This window comes from Amblyomma maculatum, chromosome 1 (assembly GCF_055883805.1).
Source record: "Amblyomma maculatum isolate TAMU_Amacu chromosome 1, ASM5588380v1, whole genome shotgun sequence".
Classification (NCBI taxonomy): domain Eukaryota; kingdom Metazoa; phylum Arthropoda; class Arachnida; order Ixodida; family Ixodidae; genus Amblyomma; species Amblyomma maculatum.
In genome coordinates, this window is record NC_139344.1 from 230,065,374 (window position 1) to 230,085,639 (window position 20,266).

Genomic DNA, 20,266 nt, shown 5'->3' on the forward strand with positions numbered 1-20,266 from the left:
CCTTTATCATTGCCCCCACGAATTCATAACACGGTTTTATTTTTTATGTGTTCTGTACCTCTAACACCGGCTAAAATTGGCAAGCTGTCTGGGGAAATTTTGTTGTCAGCGCAGTATGTCGTGGCTCAGAAATCACACCCATCTGGCCATTGAAAAATATTGCCCTCGAAAGGGACACTGGAGACAACACGTATTTGATAAGGCAGTCAGCGCAGCGTTTGATAAGGCGCTGGTACAGATGACGCATGAGCTTTACCAAATTCGCCTCAAATGTTAAAAAAAAAAACGGCCCTTTCAAATACTTATAACGAAAATGATATCTGAGGTCACTCAGTGTTGCCAGAACAAAAAAAGAAAAAGATGCTCGTCAAAACCGTGCGTAGAACCCATAGATGCCCCTTTGTGACTCGCTCTCATAAACCTTTGCATGTATTAAATGGGAGTTGGACTTGCGACTGGTGGCCGGCGCAAGATGTCACTGACATTTCTGTGCAGGAGGCTCTAATGGCGTAGTCTACCTGCAAATTTAATGGCGCTTTTTGATTCGTGTGTTGTAATGACTAAGCCTATACGGGAGTGATTTGTGTGATATGTCGTCAGGATATATTTTTTTCCAGCTTAAAAGGGGAGAAAAATGTCAGCGTTTTGAGTGATCTGAGCTTTTCCCATGGGGCGGTTCGGGTCATGCCGGCATGTTTATTGCCTTCACGGATGAACCTGGAAGATCGAAGCAGGTTTTGAGTCGAAAGCTTCACTACGCAATGTCAAGCCAAGGTCACCGCGCGTATAGTAGGAGCCACTACTGCGCATGCGCCGAGCAGCAGGTGCGCCGCGCGTGACGTCAGAGTTGCGCCGTTACCGCTGCCGACTCCGCATCCTCGCTTCACCATATTCTGCATACTGGAACGCTAACCACGAACGCTGACTTGCTTTCGCTCGTATAACTAGGCTCCAGGCACCTTCTGGACTTAATGGAGGCGAAACGCGAAGACATCCGTGTGCTGTGCGATGTCAGTGCACGTTAAAGATCCCCAAGTGGTCGAAACTACTCCATAGCCCTCCACTACAGCACATCTTTCCCTCTTCCTTCTTCCACTCCCCCCTCCCCTTCCCTCATCCTAACTTACGTAATATTTGCCTATAACACCGCAGTCCAGAGAGATGACCAGGTCTACCCGGCTCAAATTTGTAATAAATAAATAGCAGGAAACTCGGGACGATTCTTGATGCACTGCTGCTGCAAGTAACAGACGAGAACCAGGAAGTCGCCGCCTACCTTCAGTGCACAGAGGAGGCACGACGACTTTCCGGCTGCGCATTGAAGATCTCCCCACCGACTTCCGACGATAAAACTTGCCATGACGCGATACAGAGTACGAGCCAGAGGACCAAGTCTGGGTTTGGACGCTGATTTGCTGTCGCGGACTGAGTGAAAAGCTCCTGCCGCGGTACTGCTGCCCACACAAAGTATTTTGATACAACGGACAACTTGAATATGAGGTCATCTCCGACGGCGCGATCACATCCCTGCGGCATCGGATGCGCCCAGAAATCGTGCATGCTGTGTGCCTGATGACTTGTTACGCGCGTTAAAGGCCCACCGCGCAGATGTGTGACCGATACTGCGCCTTTAATTACCCGTAAACCAATCTACATTTACGTCGCGAATTACTTAGAAGGGCTTGGCAAGGTTGTAGTGGGACAAGCATTCGCGCGCGGAACAAGCATAGTCAGGCCTCCACCAAGTGAGAGATACTGAGCCTTGGCGTTGAGAAAATAACCTTGAAACGTGCTTGCCGCCTAGTCAGTCTGGTGTCTATCGAGAGTTGAGAAAGATACTGCGCCTTTCCATTCTTAAAAAAACCACAAATAAACACGCACAAATTTATGTTTCATGCTGGAAAGTTAACTGTGAACACACACGAACGGTGACTTGCTTTTGCTCATGTAACTAGGTTCAAGCCATGCTTAAACCTTCACCATTTTTTTTTTTTGTTGAGTGGAAGCTATCAAGGAGACCTTTGTTCGCGGGATGTTGTTTTGATAGTTTAGTCTAGCGTACGTGTTTACGTATTTCATGGTTACGCTGCTGAAATGGCGGGGTATCGGGTATCACGTCCTTCATATCTGCTATCGATTTTTTTTTCAGCTGATTTTCACTTCTCGCAATCAAAGTGTTCCTTGTGCAACGATGTGAGTGTGAGTACATTCCCAAACGTCAATAAATGCATCTGCATGGGGTGTTCTTAGCGGGCGGCAGTCGATAACGGGTTTATATTGAGAATGGCTTTCTTTTGGGACATCTTAAACACTACTGATATAAGCCGCGTCTTGGCGTAGCTGGCCTATTAAGACAAATGTCTTGCTTGCCTTATGAGTGCTGTGAACTGAAAGTGTGGACAGAAAGTGACAACAAAAATATAATGTTCAGTTTCAGTTTAGTCGTTCAGTCGTGTCCGACTCTTCGTGACTCTATGGAACATGTCACGCCACGCTTTCCGGTCTCTCACTATCTTCCTAACATCACATAACTTCATATTCCATGTTGCTATGTGATATATCTCCTTGCAACATCGAACTTTCCGGTAGCTTCCCGACGCATCCACAACTGAGCGTCCTTTTGGCTTTAGCCCAGCCGCTTCATTCGTCCTGGAGCTACTAGGAATCGCCCTTTGTTCATCCCCAGTAACATGTGGGACGCCTTCCAACCTGGGGGGCTCATCTTCCGGCGCCATATCATTAATGGTATTGTGACTGGCCATAGGGTTTTCTTGGCAGGAAATACTGGAGTGGGTTGCCATTACCTTCTCCAGTGAATCACATTTTGTCAGAACTCTCTGCCGTGATCTGTCTATCTTGGGTGGGCCTACACAGCAGAGCTCACGACTTCATCGAGTTTCGAGTATTTAGCATCATAACTGTCTCAACCATTCTTTGTTCAGCGTTCAGTTTGACGTCATACCATTTCACTTCCCATCGAGCAACCATCTGCAAATCACACTGAAGGCTAGTTTGCGATAGTCCTTCGAACCTACGACATATGTGCCTCCAATTGTATGCTGTTCATTGTCAGTGTATTTCGACAAATACTGCGCCTTCAGCCATGGTTGAGTATTTCTGGCCTTGATTATGCAAATAAAACTATAAAAAAAAATATCGACAACGATTGCGCATACATTGCTACTCCCGAAGCAGATGAAGTTAAAAAAAAAAAAAAAAAAAAACGCTCAGGGAAGAACGATTAAAGTTGCGTACTGCGAAAGTTCTAACTTTAGTTGTGGTGTGAGAGCAATGGATTAGAGGTAGAGCACCCGCCTCGCCTCTATTCTCCTCGCTATTCTCACATTCCTGGTTTATCGCGTCTTTTAGCCCCTTTTATTTGATGTAGTGCATATTACGAGGCATTCTGTTTATATCTTGTCCATGCGCGGAGTCGCGCTTAGTTCGAGTTCACAAGTGCAGTGCCTCTCAGAAAGAAAGCATCCCAATCCCTTAACATACTTAAAAAACTGCCACACAAAACACTGTGGGTCTGACAGGACATGCCTTTTGCACATCTGTCGCCCTGTAGCGCGCTGTGCCTTTGATCATGGAAGTATATGGGTCATCGAGACCATCCTACCTGAAACACCTGGATCTAGTACAAAACCTGGGTTTGCGTCTGTCAACGGTCCACATCGAAACAAATGAACTACGCCTCTCAGACAGGACAACGATGCTGACAATTGCATATGTTCTGAAATTAAAGTATCTGCCAAAACATATCGTTCACCCCATAGGCAAAAAGTGTCAATTTAGAACACTCTTTAACAACAAACCCTTAGCAGTCAGAGCACTCACCCTTGTCTCAATCTGAACTGCCAGAAATTAAACATACTGGATTCACAATTGCGCCGAGACCCTACCCATTGCCACCTTGATAACATCTCCCCATGTATATGAATTCCTATTGACACACTTTCGTAAGAAGAAAACTCCAAACGCACGCATAATACAAGAGTTCTTCTTGTTAAGCGAAAAATACAGAGATTACACAGCATTTTGTACACATGATTCTAAAAAAAAATCACTTAACGTTGCAAGTGCTGTAATACAAGAGAAAGGGGACAAAATGGCAAGGTTGCCTGAATGTGCATCAGTTTTCACTGATGAATGTTATGCGACTTCTGTGCCAGTGGAAATAATATTGCAGAAGAATATTAAAAGCATCATCGTCTATACCAATTTCCTCACCTTAATCTCAGCACTACATCACAGGAATACAATACAGGATTTGCTTGTAGACATCGTACATAATGTAATAGCAGCCGAAACGCAGGATCATGCCATTAGGCTCTGCTGGGCACAAAGTCGCTTTGGAATCAGAGGTATCGAGAGCTGATGCACGCTCTTTTAGCCCGTAATGCTAAGATACAGCAAGTATATGTACCACGTGAAGACTGTATGGAAATTGTTAACAAAAACCTGAGAGATTAACTGGCAAGCTTCACGGAACAGTCAAATGAGCCACAACCTAAACATTGTAAAGCCAATCATTAATCATCATCATCATCATCATCAGCCTGACTGTACCCACTGCACGGCGAAGGCCTCTACCATATTTCTCCAATTAACCCGATTCTGTGCTAGCTGCATCCACGTGACCCCTGCGAACTTCTTAACCTCATCCGCCCACCTAACTTTCTGTCGTCCCCTGCTACGCTTTCCTTCCCTTGGAATCCAGTTTGTTACCCTAAGCGACCATCGGTTATCCTCTCTTCGCACTACATGTCCTGCCCATGCCCATTTCTTCTTAATTTCCACTAGAATGTCGGTAACTTGAGTTATTTCTCTGACCCACTCAGCTCGCTTCCTATCTCTTAATGTTACCCCTACCACTTTTGGTTCCATAGCCCTCTGGATTGTGCTCAACTTAAGTAGAACCCTCTTGGTTAGCACATTACGACTACAATATCAACTCGCAATATAAAAATAATGCAGTAATCAAAAATGCTTCATCGAAGTAATTTCTATGTCGCTTTCCCACACGGCTTCATCTTATGAAATAAGACAAACTGATATTTGATATGTGAAGGGTGTGGGGAAAAAACTAAACATAAACCACTTCTTACTTTTTGCGCTAAACTCGACAAACTAAAAAAAAAAAAATGTACATTTTAGATGGTTTTACAACGAACCCTTTCCATGCTCATGGGAGAAAAACCGCAAGTATAAATTGCCTATACTTTTTGGTTTCCTAAAGGAAGCAATGCTCTTGAGAGCTGTAATATCTCTAAAACTTGCCGGTTCTTATCCGCAATGTAAACTCATCAAACCTTGTTCTTGGTGCATAATACCCTTCGTCGCTTATGCGCTATAGAACATAACACACAAATGCTATGTGCAACTCTAACAGGCTGAAAGGCGAGTTGATTTTGTAATCGTCATGTGCAAAAGAGCGCTGGTTTGTGCCGCGGCGAGTCCTGCAGTCGGCTGGTGGGTAGAATGTGCTTGAGATTACACCGCCACGTTCAGTCAGGTGGATGGGTGGGTTTGCACTGCCCCAACCTTGTGCGAGTATCTCTCACGCGGTATCCGGCTGGTCCTTGACGTGCACAGATTAGCTCTTAGAGCTGACAGGGCTGTTTGAATAGCCTTAGTTTTCTTGCGTGGGCAAACGATTTCAGGTTTTGAAGGCGCTATTGGGAGTTTGACACGAGCAGTTCTTAGAAGGAAAATGGAAGTTTCGAGTGACGTCCGACAACTCTTCCCCGCTTGCGCTAAAAATAGTGCAGAGTTTAGATTGCACCGTCGCGCTCGCAATCAGCCGCCGCACTGTGCTTTAGCAACCGCAAGACAATAATCACTGCCATGGAACAGGCAATGTAAAACGAATTTCGCATATGCGGCGGTCGCGCGACCCCGGAAACTCCGCTCGACTGGCACGACGCCACGAAATGACTCCGCGCTGTTCGCGCTGCACATTGTTAGAGGTGGGACTCGGGTGCCGCTGGACGGATCCTCGGCCGCATCGACGTCCGCTCCACCCAGGAAGAAGGGCCTGAAGGACGAATACTTTGTTTATTTATATTTTTAAGAGGAGTAGAGAACTGACGATGCCCGCACACACACACAGTTTTAAAGGGTTCCTGTTCCCCAGGTTCCCTAGGTGAAAGGCGGGCTTATAACTTCAATGTCAGTCATACTGACACACTTTCACTCTCGCAGACACGCCCCCTCGAAAGTTTAAACTAGGTGGTGAAGAGGAAGCCGTTGTGGCGGTGTTGATGGCAACACACAAGGAGCTCGCTGCCTGCCGGCGTCTCATGGTCTGGGACACACCAGGTCGTCTGCCGGCGTGTCATGGTCGGGGGCACCCCGGCGTCGAATGAGCCACCGCGCGCCGTCGGCAAGGCGAATTGGAGAAGTGTAGTGTAGATGGCACGAGAGGAGCTCGGTATCTGCCGGCGCCTCATGGGCTGGGCACACACCTGCGTCGCAAGGGCCGCCGCTCGCCGTCGGCCGGATGAAATTGGAGAAGCGTAGCCAGAGTCGACCCCGACTCCGTTCGACTTCTCAGGAGATGTCCGCGTGGCCTGGCCGCCTTGAGGGTACTGACTCATGCGGGAGACACCTGAATCCACTTAACCTTTTGTTCCCGATGACCCGACTGACTGCTGTAGCTGACTAGCCGAACTACTCCGCATTCCTTTCCGTATTTCTTATGTGATGGCCATTCATAGTCGAGTCTCGCTGTCGCTGTTCTTGACTCCTTCACCTCTTTCGATCGGGAATTCTTGTCTTGATGATTGAAAGCGGCAGCTCTCGCGCCCGACTCGTCGCCGTCCTTAACAACATACACGTGTGTTTGCTTCTTCCAGGGGTCGCGGTAGGGTTTGAAGGAAAATATTTGTGCTAAAATTGCCAGCGTCCGTGCAATCGAGAAGGAGTGGAAAGGGGGAGTGCAGGAGGAGACCGAAAACGAGGCGGCAATCCAGGGAGAGGGCGCGCATCGAAGGTCAAGCAATCAGCGCGCTATGCCCAACACGTGCTTGACGTTGGAGAGCTGCTGCTATATATATATATATATTTTTTAATATGGAGGCAAGCAAGAGGAGGGAGGCGCGGCAGCAGCAGAGAAAGGGTCGGTGCCCACCTATTCGATGGCGGCAGGCCGCAAAAGTAAAAACAGCCTGCTGCTTACTTGGCTATCCGACATATCAGCCAGATAACAGCTTAGGAAACCTGCAGCACATACAGCGCAGGAAGTTTCACCGGAGTGACGTATTCTTATTCTCATTCGGCTACTGGGCTTTGTTTCGTGTAAAGTACACTCACGTCGGTAGGCACTTCGCGTACTACGCCTATCGCCACGCACAGGTTCCGGCAGCAACGTACACCCACAGGTAAGGTCTTGAAACCCCTCGCTTACAGCTGTATGTACAATTATTGCGACCTTCGATGACAGCTCGTTCCACCCACCCGCTTGTCGAAGCGAGCTTTTGCTATTGTAGGACATACGCCTTTCACTTACGTTTTTCGCGTCCATAACTGTCAACAATGCGACAATTTACACGCTTTTTTATACTGCTTTTGTGTGTCCCGATCCGCGCTGTGATGGTTATGCTCCGTTCTCGGAGCATAATTTCGGTAACTTTCGGTGACTTGATTACAAGTTGGTTACGAATGTTACGGTTTTCATGTCAATTTCCTGTTAAAGATCGCAGTGCTTAGTTTGAATATATTCCTTTTTCATAGCATGCAGACACTTTCTTGCAATGCCTTGTTATTGAGAGTGAGCAAGAAGTAAGATTTTGCTTTGAGTTTTCAGCGCGTAAGGCACTTTTGTTTTTATTTTCCAAACGGCCGTTTGAATGTGCTACTGTCAGTTGCTCCCTTGGGTAGTGGATTTCTCGCAGTGCTTGAACCCACTGAATGCACCAGATATAAGGTAAATATATGGAAAAAAAATATTATTCAGGCTCCAGGGAACGCTGAGAGCAAAAATAAAAATAAAATTACGTGCTTCCTAGAGCAAACCCCTTTTCGAAAGGATCGCTGTTCGCCTCTGATAATTTAGTATCACATGACACAGCGTATTGCCTTTAGTTTTTGTGTGTGCAACCGTTCTGTGTATTCTAAATATTGCACTTAAACTGTTATTGATGCAGTGCGAAATGCTTAGACCTGTTTCATGGATAAACAGCTACCGTCAGGCGACAGTACTGTGATGTCGACGGCGCTTATTTAAAATAGATAAAAAAAGAAAATGTAATAGAAACTGGCCGCACGTGTGCAGTTACAACGTTCATACCAGTACTGGCTGATACATCCCACTTTATGGTGCGAGAAAAATGCATTTACAATTTGTAGTCTGCAAAAAGAAAAGAGCAGTCAGGAATCTTGACACGATCTTGGAAAACTGTTTTATTATGTTTTTTTTTTTCGTGTGGTTGGGGAGGGGCACGGATGAGACGTTTGACACGTCTTGCTAGAGTGAAAAGTAAACGGAACTAGAGGTTGGATGACAAATACATACGGTTATCTGGGGCTCGCAAACAGTCTGACAAGTTTTTTTCATTGTTCGGAGGTATCTGTAGTATTTATCTTGAAAGCCGGGACAGTTGACAGCATTCACAAAATGCGAAATATTGTAAATGAGGCACATGCTTCCATATACTAAGCGTGGTAACACTTATAAGTCCCACAGCGCGAAATGGTGTTCGTAATGCTTGTTATTCGGTAGTATGGACACCGCAGTTAAGACATGCACCATTTTTCGTGTTCACAATAAAGTAGCAGGTGTTACCCTGCTACTTTTTCCTGGGTACATGATAATAGATGTCATTGTTTTTCAGATTGTTCACAATAAAACCTAAATATTTAAAATGCTGTCGCAGAAATAATTAGACATATAAGATGGCAGTAGTGGTTTGTATTTCATACCCACCAATGGACACGCTTTTTTTTTGTTTTTTTGTAGCATATTGGTAAGCTTGCATCATAAAAATCAAAAGTAGTGGTCCCGGGGTCGATTTCTCGGCCAGGACGAATTTTTCTTTAACTACGAAGTTTCTGAAAAAGCTGTATAGCTATCTTTTGTAGCCACATGGCTGCGCTTGCCCAGGCAGCACAAGAGCCCGGGCCAATATTGTCAGTGAGTTGGCAGAGATCAGCCCTATGTAGGCCTAGCGCTGCCATCTTATGGCTGGTATTGGTTGTGCCATTCTATAACACGTCCAACACTGGCCCTGAGGATTCCATTGGTAACCAATATTGTTCGTACCTATTTATATTGATAACAACATTGGCCCGTCATATCCGATGCCCTGAAAATATCGGTGGTATCATTATACGAGGATGGCAATGATGGGCCTGGATATCCGGCGTATCACCGGTGTTGGCGCTGCCATGAGATAAGGATGGCTATAACGGACAGCATTAGCCGTCAGTCCACTGATGTTGGCCAATATTCGACATATGCTGGACAATAATGTGAGCTCTGTTACAATGGCCCGCCAATGTCAGATATACACTGGCATACCTTACATATCAACAGTATTGGCATTGCCCTTTCATAAGGATGGCTATATCGAACAGAGTTAGCCATTACTCCACTGACGTTGGCTAATATATGGCATATGCTGGACAATACTGTCAGTTCTGTTACCATGTCCCGCCAAATGCATTAGCATACACTTCAGTCAACATTTTCTTGTCTATTTCACCTACTGGTCAATATAATGTGCAAATTAGTACGTGGTGGAAATATCCGTGGGAAACCGCATTAGCGTGCTTTTGCGGTTGGAAGGCTCGTTTAATACTTGGAGTCGCTAACTGTGCTGTTATAATCGATGTTTTCAAGTTACCTTTGCAATTTTAAATACTTCGGAAATCTTGTGTCTAAATAGTAATAGTTCCGCGGTGCTGGTTTCAGTCGCGTTTGCTTTAATCCCACCTAGCTGTTGTTGATGTTGCTTGGGATTACACCGTGTTCTTTTACACTAGATCTTCATTGACCTAAGCTGGCACTGTAATCAATCCAGATGTATACTGCGACGAATTTGGATGAGACCGACAATCGGTCATACAATCGCCGTTGACCGATTGACGGTCAACGGCGTTAAATATCAATAAGTTCACCACCGTTTGCTGGTCCGCCAGGGCGGCGGCGGCGGCGATAAATAGCTCCACGCCGACCGGTAGATTAGAAAGAATCAAAACGACATGTCATATATCGTGCGTAGGCAATGGTTGCTTTTTTGTATTCTCTTCGGCAATGGTCTAGGTTCTTTCATAGCTGCTCCCGTGGCGATTCCTGCTGCTCTGGGTGAAGAGAATTCCAAAAGTTGTAGCAAATTTCTTTGCCCCCGAGTGTATTAGGTTTAACAACAGCGGCTTCAAACAGACGATTACCGCAGGACACGCATGCAGTGCGATGCAAAAAATGAGCGTAAGCATCGGCATATTAAGGCTCGTACGTGACTCAGATCGACTATGGCGAGCGCGCTTCCATCGAAATAAACTTTAAAAATACACTAGGCCGTTTAAGCTATACGAATACGAAGCATCGCAGCACATACTTTCTCTTAAACGATTTAACAATGGTGATATAAATTAAAGCTGGGTTATTGAGCGGTAAATTAAACGTCGGTCCGCACATGCATGGACGTTCCCACATTTGGCAAATCGTATCGACGCTTCCTGCTTCGTTGTCGCTCTAAGAAGGGAAGTATTAGAAAAAAAAATGGAGAGAAAACACTGCACGTACAATCTCAGTATGAATAATATTAAGGTTATGCTGAAACAAATAATTGGGTTACAGTTTCACTTTTCTTCATCGCACTCGTTCGCACATTTTTTTCTCAAGCGTCCGCCCTTGTTGACGACACACCGCGCACTTCTGTTCCAGTCCACTGATGGCACTCACTCGCGCCGAAATATGAACGCTCTGTTCGCTGCTTGCTAGGTGCATTGAAAACGTCACAAACAAAGGAAGAAAAACACAGAGGCACGGCGCCAGCAACAGCGGCGCCGACTTAACCGAGTGGATGCGCTCTGCAGGTCGGGTTGTCGGGTTACACGCTGCGCGATGCAATCCAAGACGCAGGCCCTGACGCTCCACGTGTGGTTCAAGGTGCACACGGCCGCCGCCCGGGCGGGAATTTACGACGCAATGCGTCAGCTGCTATACTTTAAGGCTCTATTTCTTTCATATACCTATTTTACATACGTAGAGCTAGCGTAACTTACGTCTTAGGCTTTGCGAGAGTAGACCATTCCATGCGTGTATAATCAAAAATACGACTGCAATGACCATGGCGCATTAATTACTGATGGAATATCGCACACATACGGTACTGGTAAATGATCTATGATTATCTTGAAACACTCATTCGGCAAACGAGAACGCCAGTTATTTGCTAAACAAGCCGCGAATATTCAAATCACTGCAGTGGCAAAAATGATCGCAGAGCCAGCTAGAGTCGCCCGCGGCACGGCGACGGACCGGCTTCCACATTTCACAAGAACTTGAAACGCGAAATATATCCGCGTGGGTCCTTGTCACCCTGAATTTTATAGGAAATCAAAATAGCTTCGTGTAGCAGCCAGTATACAAGAACGGCAGCTCAGCAGAACAACATTTGATTGGACGCCATGCAAGTGCATTGATAGCATAATTTTTAATTTCTGGGTTATTTTTTTTTTCACAAGTGCGAAAAAAAAAGTCTGTAACGTTTCTCCGCTTTTATTCACACCCCCAATTTCGCGAATCCGTCGTCGTTCACTGCATGACAATGCTTGCGCTACAAATGGCAAGGAGGAATAACTGTAGAGTTCAAAAAGTAAATAAAGCAGTCGTTGTCTTACAATTAAGCTTAATTCGGTATCAAAGCTTATTATTCTCTAACTACCTTCATGGTGGAACAGTTACAGGCGTGCGCGGGGAAGGGAGTATTTTTTTTAACCAATATTGTGTATGGAGAGATTACCCACATGTAAACTGACTTGTTCGCATTAGAACAAAAACAAAATGTGAAAGAAAAGACTGGAAACACAAATAAAATACGAAAAAGGTACAATGGGTCTATTAACAACTGGATTACAATGACACATCTTTGTTTCGCACACGCTCGTTCGCATAGTTTTCCAGCGCCTGCTCTCCGTGCTGACGCACCGCTCAATCCCGTCCTCGCACACTTCGGTGACTTCGCACTCCTGTCGTTCCCCGGATCGCACTCTCTCACCGCATGCGATGCGAGCAATGTCCGAGGTTGCATGCGCGCGTTGAAATCCACGCAGGTGCGCCAAAGCGGTGGACGGGTCGACGCACCACTCAGGGTCCAAGGGGCGGACGGCCGCCGCCCAGGGGAAGGAATTGCGCAGTAATAAAAACACGAACGCTAACAGACTGGAGACTTCTTTCAAACATTTCCGGGCTCTCATAACAGGTTGCATAGAGAAATGTGCTTTTACCGCATTTTCTCGGCCAATACAATATACGCAAGAAACTAAACTGCGAGAAAGAAACAAGCCCCTAATGAATCGGGCCAACAAACGACTAATCTACGAGATAGAATGATGCTGATGGTGCGGATATATGAGAAAAAATGTAAGCATCGTATGCAACTAGCTTATAAAGAGGTGGCAAGTCGTGGTACTGAGATGCTTAGCTGAATAATTTTCAACAAACTTGCTTCAAATCCTCATTTCAGGATGATTGAAATATTCCACTCGATTGAGGACTATTGTATGAAAGAATTTTCGTTGGTATGCTAAAAGTGAGCAAACTATTCGTAGTAGAACACAGCATTCACGAAATACAATTTGAACAGGTTTGGGTGTTAGAAACAAAACAGCTAGGCGTCTCTCCAGGGTGACGACGCGCTTCGCTGCTGGCACAGAGCCCTACATAGATGAGCAGCCGCAGAGCGCATCTATGCTGCTGCTGCTGAAAAGGCGATTACTAAAGAGTTCGAAGGATGACGCGACAATCGCTTAGCCGGCATGACGGCGACAGTTGTATTTTGTTTCAAAGAGGGCGCTCCGTTCTTTACGGCCACTTGTTCGCTCGGCTCGACGTTCGGTGGCACCGCGCACGGAAAATGCTTCTTTCTTCAAGAAATATTCCATGTAAGTTTTCAAATTTTTTCATTCAGATTTCATAGAGCGTTTGTGTATATTGGAGCAAAATATTAGCCTCTTAGATTGAGCATTTTTTAAATTACAAGCGTTGTCTTACATTTTATTGTTGCTGCAGGCTGCGTAAGCCATGTGCTAGGGAGATTTTTCTTCTTTTAGCATATTTCTTACGTTGTTAACTTTTCAAAAGTGGTTCTCAAGTGTGCGCGACTTGATGCCGATCATTTTGCAGCTTATTTCAAGTTAAACCGTTACTGTTTTGCAGAGTACTGATTTTCTAAAGTAAACAACTGCGTGGCATCGTAGCCCTAAAAGCCAACTACTGATATTCACGGCGTTACAGTGGCTGGAACGGCGTATAGCCATTGCGTGGCTCGGCCGCTCGGGTTCCCTCGGGTGACTTCGGGCGGAGTCGGCGAAGTCCGGGCAAAAACATATTTTCTCGTGTCTGGTGCAATGAAACGCTAACCGCATGAGTCGCGCGGCAGCACGATGCGCAGTGCGCTGAGGACCGCTAAAGCATTGCCGCTCGGCGCTGTCGCCCAGGTTCTAGGTTTTTAGAAAATCGCTCATGATGCTGGAACCAGCTCTGAGGCAGTCAATCGCAAAAGGCTTCGGAGTACTCACCTTAGTTGTTTCTTTTTTTGTTTAGTTTTTTTGCATGCAAGTTTGTTTCCCTAGTCCGGTATGAGTGAAAATCCTGCAGACGCTCATTTCGTCTGATCCGTGCATATATGAGCGCATCGAGATCGAGACGGTTTAGTAAAAGCTTGGTAGGGTAGTATTGCAAAACAAAAAATGCTAGTGTGGCTAGATATTGCTAATTTTCTAAAGTTGCAGAAAAACGCCACTGCTTTAAATCATGTCTGCATCGAAGTTAGTAGCACGCCGCTGCGCTGGGACCATTTTTTTTTTGGGGGGGGGGGGGGGGGGGGCTCGACGCTTTTCAAGAAATTTCATCAGTGTTGCTGTTTAGTGCAAGAAACTGGATATAGCGTAACTGTACTCATTTACCAAACGAGGAGGCGGCGCTAACAAAGCAAGGCTGAAAACGCGTCTCTATCGCTGAGGTCCTTCGCTCTGTGCGATGTGCACCAGCGGCAGCGACAGGCGTTGGTGTCGTCGTCGCGCGATGCATCGCCAGGAATTGTCGCCTATTTTTTTCTTTCTGTATCGTTGCTTCAGTTGCAATAGATCAGTTGCAAAACCTACACATCAGCTTCCCGGTGCGGCAGACATTCCTGCACAATGGCGGCATAGACTTTGGGGTAATAGTTGGGTACAGTGCTAGTACATCGCCTGACGGGTAGGGTAATTCTCGCACCTCTTGCCCATTCGTCACAGTATTATTCGCGTGCGCATTGTCGCCCCACTATTACCCTCTCCGGTTAGTGTCCCTTTTCTAAATTTTCTTTCTTCACCCCTAGGGTGACAGCGCGGCCCCCTTTATTCCAGGGTTAAGAATGCCCAAAAACCTTTCTCTGATGGGATGCAGTTCCCAACGCCTGTGCGTTGGGAACTGTATCCCAAACAGCGTGGACTGTGGTAGATGCATGTACTGCACCTATTATCCTTGAATCAGGTTCTGTCGCCAGTGTGCACGAATTCCTGCCTCACAGGGAAGCCGACTTGTAGGTTTTGCAACTGTTCTGTTATAGCATCTCCAGCAGGGCCGGAGCCTTAAGTGTGAGCGCTAGGTGGGCTCAGGCAATTTCAGTTCCAGGCCGGGTTCGGGTTTGTAGCATGAGGCCCGGGTCGGGCTCAAAATTTATGCCCGTGCACACCTCTAGTCGCGTCGGTTGTGTAGCACACGTTTGGCGCCCGTGCCTGCTTTGAATTTTGTTCTTCGTACCATGACACTTTGCAGCAGCATCAAGACTGCATGAAACATCAGTATGCATTTTCCGGTCGTTATGCTAACTGATGGCCCCACCGCCCTGGCACAGCTATGTTATACCATGTGTAACATAGAGTTGCAATTAGTCCATTTTTGAGACCGCTTTCAATTGAAATTATAGATTAACTAAACTGAGAAGAGCCGTGGTATGCTGTTATCATGATTTAGAGGCATCGATTTAATGGAGACTTTCTTTCCTTGCATTTAGGGCTCTTTGCTCTATAACGCCCGCAGTCCAGCTGCTCCACTTGTATCATCGCACTGCTTTTGCACAAGCAATCATCTGCCATCAAAGGGGTGCTGCCTGAATGTCAGGCAGACAACATCGTCAACATTTTGGTGCTGCAAACCTGTCAACAACTGTGGGAGCCTTGCCATGAAACATGCTGTGTGTACGGAAACATTGCCTCGGTAGGTATGACACATTGCCTTTGTTTTGAATTATATAGTGGCTTTAAATGCTCTGCTGGCGTTTTGCTATATGATTGCATGCTATATGACTTTTTCTGGCTTTTTAGCTCAAGACATACTTGTTCAGAAGTCTTGCCCACCAGTATGCAGAAAATATTATCCTTCATGTCCCTGGCAGTGCTTTAATAGCTGGTGCTATATTTCATTGCTTTATTTCAACAGTATGTCACTATTTCAATTTGAGGCATGATTGAGTGAACCTGTGGTGTAATAGCACAATAACAGACATAGCTTGTGAGCTTACGAAGTAGTTGTCATTTGCGTAACACGGGAGTGCAGGTGCTTTAAGTGATGTAATATTTAGCATACTTGATTATGCTTGCATTACAAGAATTCGCAGGAAGCCTGTATTGAGGTTGCAGAGAAGAAAGCCATTCAGTATTGCTCAGGTTATTTGCCTTCCACTGCTGCCTGCACTGTATGTATTTGTTCATACAGACATGCAGTTACTGACTGCTTGTACATTTCTGGTTGCCTGCACTGGCTTCAGCCATGTAGATGTAATATTTCTTGGATCTAAACCAGGCTATTTACTTTGCTCAAAGTGACAATTTTAAATAATTTTCTCCCCAAGCCATTGAGATTCGCCATTAGCTCCCAACTCGATTTATTCGCAGCTGCAATGAATTTATTCTGTAACCCTAGAGCAAGACATTTGCAGAAAGATCATCATGCAATACTTGTTCAAATTTTGTAAATTTTAGAGAGCATTCTGTTTGCTTTTGCATATGCTTCTGTGTTCGGAAAACAGAGCAGACTTGCTTACAGTGCAGGAGGGGTGGGCTGAAAGACAAAAGGAAATTATTAGTGCAGCTGCTCATTCAGGCGTGCATTCCTTGTGCATTTATTGCTCATATATGTGCATCTTTGCCTGCATGCTTGCCAGGGCTTTCCCCATAATGGGTGACAGTGATCTTGCCGCCTACCTCTCAGGGGGACTGCCCTTTTCTAACTACCTGCTCACAACCAACTCACCTCCTGGGCTTCAAATTTGTCATACTCAAGGACGATTTTCTGTGTTTGATGTTACCAGTGACGCCATTTAAGATACGCAGTGTGCATCATTGGTCCATTAGTTTCATTTCGGGATGTTGTCACCCCTTATATTCCTTACTCATATTTCTTTTTCTACATCCCCTTGCAACTTCCAAACGAAATAAGACGTATAAGACTGCCAAACTCCCGCAGTCTCTGAATGCTATGTCAACAACAAAAAAGCTTTTGCATGTCTTAATAAAAGTAGAAATAATCCCCTGATATTTTTTTTTGATTGTCATATCTAGTCAGACGGTTTAGTGAACTGCCACATGACCAAGCAAATTGCAACTGTAAGTGCACTGAGGAGTCATGCGTTAGAGCAAGCATATAGATCTTGTGTTGCTTAGCTGCTTAACTGCAAATATCCTCCTTTGTCAGACAAGATATTTTTTTTAGAAAACTGGATCTGGATGAGCCAGAAGAATGCAGATTGGATTCTTAGCAACATTGTTACTTGTTACACGTGCGTTCCACCCCTGTATACATGAACTCGGCAGAATTGCGTCGAGTACGTCTGTCGACTGAAAAATCTGTTGTGGGGTTCATGTATACACAGTCGGGTCGAGTAAAATAGGCGGCGGAGCGGGTCGCGTTAACTCGATTTCAGGGGGTAGGTTAATTCGCTTGACCCGCTTATCTAAAGGCATGTAGACGCTGTCCAGTCAGGGAGTCTAGTTATGCATGTAGACGTTGTCCAGTCAGGGAGTATAGTTATGGGGTACTCTGGGATATGAAAAAGCCTCTGGAGCGGCGACGCGCGTCACTCGAAATGAATGCTTTTTAGCGCTCATAAGCAATAAAAAATAATCGAAGCTCTCGATAGTAAAAGTCAATGGGATCAAATACGAGTAAGAACTTGCACAATAACTTCGAATCTCGATGCTACGCTCTGCTACGATACTTACTCACTAGAAAGCGAGTTCATGTAGACATCAGCCGTGTCGAGAATGATGACCTTGCTTACTCAACGCTGATTCAACCCGGTGCTGTGGAGTCCATGTACACAAGGCTATTGTACTTGTAATTTTAGGTGAACTCTTAGTTCGTGTATTGCACATTAAATTTGAGCGATATTGGTGCTTTATGGGTATGTGCTGTTTTGTTCTGCAAACAATACTATTTCTCCAGACACAATCTTATTTTTAATTTGAGTACAAAATATTGTCCATTTTTGAAAAAAAAAATAATAATTTGTGAGGCTGTTCAGAAATTTTGATTTTGAAATATATTCGCAAAATATCAACATTTTATAGATACTGAAATATAAAATGTGTGCGAAACAACTTTTCAGCTCAGGAATAAACTGGTTTTTCAAGGAACTTGTGATAGGGTGAAAGTGAGAAATCACTGTCATGCTAGATGTATCGTTTTTTTATGATCCCATAGTCACATCATGCATTGTATTTTAAGGTGTGCCTAAGCAATGAAATAATATTTGGCCTCCGATATTCAGGCAGATTACTATTCTCTATACCAACAACTACTATGAATTGGTTTGAAGAAATCAGATGCCCGAGCACCACACCTGGTACCTGGACATAAAATCGCCCATGTATGCCTAACTGAATATAATCTTGCACGTGGAAGGTTGCCGATGGTATGGCCATATGATTAGCTGTGATGAGGAAAAATGCATACCTGGTAGGCTGCTAGCTGATAAGGAAGTACGATATCATTGTACTCAGATCTAGCATAACATTTTCCTGCCTATGCAAAGTAAATTTCTAGTACTTGCTCAATTGCTCATTGCAGGCTGACTGTAATAATTTTAGCTGAACAAGCATGCACTGTATGATTACTAGAACTTCTTGTTGGGCTTGTTCGTGGTTATTATAAACTGAAGGCGCCAAAACAATGCACGTACACAAGAAAAGAACGGGACAGAGTTCCACTCACAACTGATTTATTGTGCAGAACAAAGTACATATATATCTCACTGCCGGCACATGCGCAATGAACACATTCAGCTACATCACAATCAGCATCTTGTAGTTTAGGATAAGCTATGTTCAAGAAATGATTTCTCAGAGAAAGAGGCTATGGTATGAGTCATGGGCTTCTTGAACATATCTTATCTTAAACTACATGACGCTGAATGGGTTCCTTGCGCATATGCCGGCAGTGAGATATATATGTACTTTATTCTGCCCAATAAATCAGTTGTGAATGGCGCTCTGTCCCGTTCTTCTTTTCTTGTTTGTGTACATGTTGTTCTGGTGTCTTTAATTTATAATGAGCACTGTATGAAAACTATTCCTTGGTACATTACAAGTAAGGCAATTGTTTATAGTAGAATGCAGCAAGCAATAAAGCTGTGAAAACTAAAAAGCTGGAACTTGAAATGGTACAGTTATCTTGAGAATATTATATGCGTGCGCAGCCTAGAGAATATCTGCGATGTACACATCTCTCTCAGTTAGCTGACTGAAGATAGCTGGATTGATTCTGTCAGGGCAAATATTTCTTCATTCTGGCCGCAGTAATGTATTCGTGCCTGTAACTGGTGTACTCCAGAAAAATATTCTTCACTGTGTTCTTTAATATCCAGTTTTGCATGCTTAGTAATCCATATTGTCTATTGCAGGAATGTTTAAGAAGGTTTTAAAAATTGAAAGTTCTGGAGCCTGAACCGTCATATTTTCAGGAACTGTAATTCTATGTGAACACTAAGCATCCACCTGAAGTTATCGGTTTGCCGGAAGCAGGTTTTTCCTTCCAAATATCTCTCTTTTGTATCTGGAATGGATCTTATTTTGCATATATGTTTATTATCCCTACATCATAAGATGCTGCCTGCCCTAGCTTGCAGGCCCAGAAACCTGTCGCAAAGTGCTAATTAAGAATGTGTGGCAATAGGCCTTCAATATATACAGTAGAACCCCTTTATAGTAAAGCCACTGAGGCCAGCGAAAATATTTACTATATTATGGTCTTTACTGTATCAGTGGTCTGTGGTGACATGGTCCTGAAAGTGCTGTCTAGCAGGTAAATAAGCACTTACTGAACACGTCTTGTTGCTTAATGAAAAAAAAAAACCTAAATACCTTCCATCTCGCTTTTATCATCTGTTTGTGTGATTTTTTTCATTATAAAATTTCTCTACATCTTGTGGAAGTACCTCCTAAGCATGAGGACAACATGATTACGAATGCAACCAAGTTCGATTTCATGTGAAAACTAAAGCCTTGCATGAACATGGGGTCTCTTTTTGCTCTTTCTGTCTTTTAAAAGGCAATAAATGATAAATTCGCATGGCACTCAAGTGCTGTAAGACCTTACTCGCTGCACCTCCACTTCTGCCACCACTGCCTCATGATTTGTACTGCAGATTGCAGTGAATGTTGACCCATTTCTTTCCCTTCCCTATTTCTTGCTGCACTTTTGCTCCTTTACTTTCTGAATGGAACACGCCGCCTCCTTGCTATGTTTGTAGACAGCTTTACTTTTTTTCTTCGCGCTGCGCGCTTTCCCTCACAGCTCCAAGGCTTCTGTAATGTAGGCTTCTTCTGACTGCTGCTACGGCTAGTAGTAATTAAGCCGCCTAAACGAACTCTCGGGGTTATTGTTCTGTTTTCAAATACAAAAAGTCTTGGCCTCGCGACTCTAGGTAGTGCGCGGGAGTCGTCACCATGGCCTGAAGCACTTTAACCGTTTTTTACCAAAAACATCTTCACTATAAAGGGGGAAAATGTACAGTTGCCTATGGAAGATGAACTGGGACTTCAGTTTCACTTTACT

At 44.7% G+C, this 20,266-nt stretch overlaps 1 protein-coding gene across 1 annotated transcript in view; it reads left to right on the plus strand.

Annotated features, from left to right (window-relative positions):
* The first annotated feature begins 7,216 nt into the window (after window positions 1-7,216).
* Window positions 7,217-20,266, plus strand: part of LOC146205868 (UNC93-like protein) — a 33,519-nt gene continuing 20,469 nt past the window's right edge. Inside the window, exon 1 of the mRNA XM_084586964.1 lies at window positions 7,217-7,385. The gene's annotated coding sequence lies outside the window, so the exon portion shown is untranslated. The remainder of the gene's footprint in view (window positions 7,386-20,266) is intronic.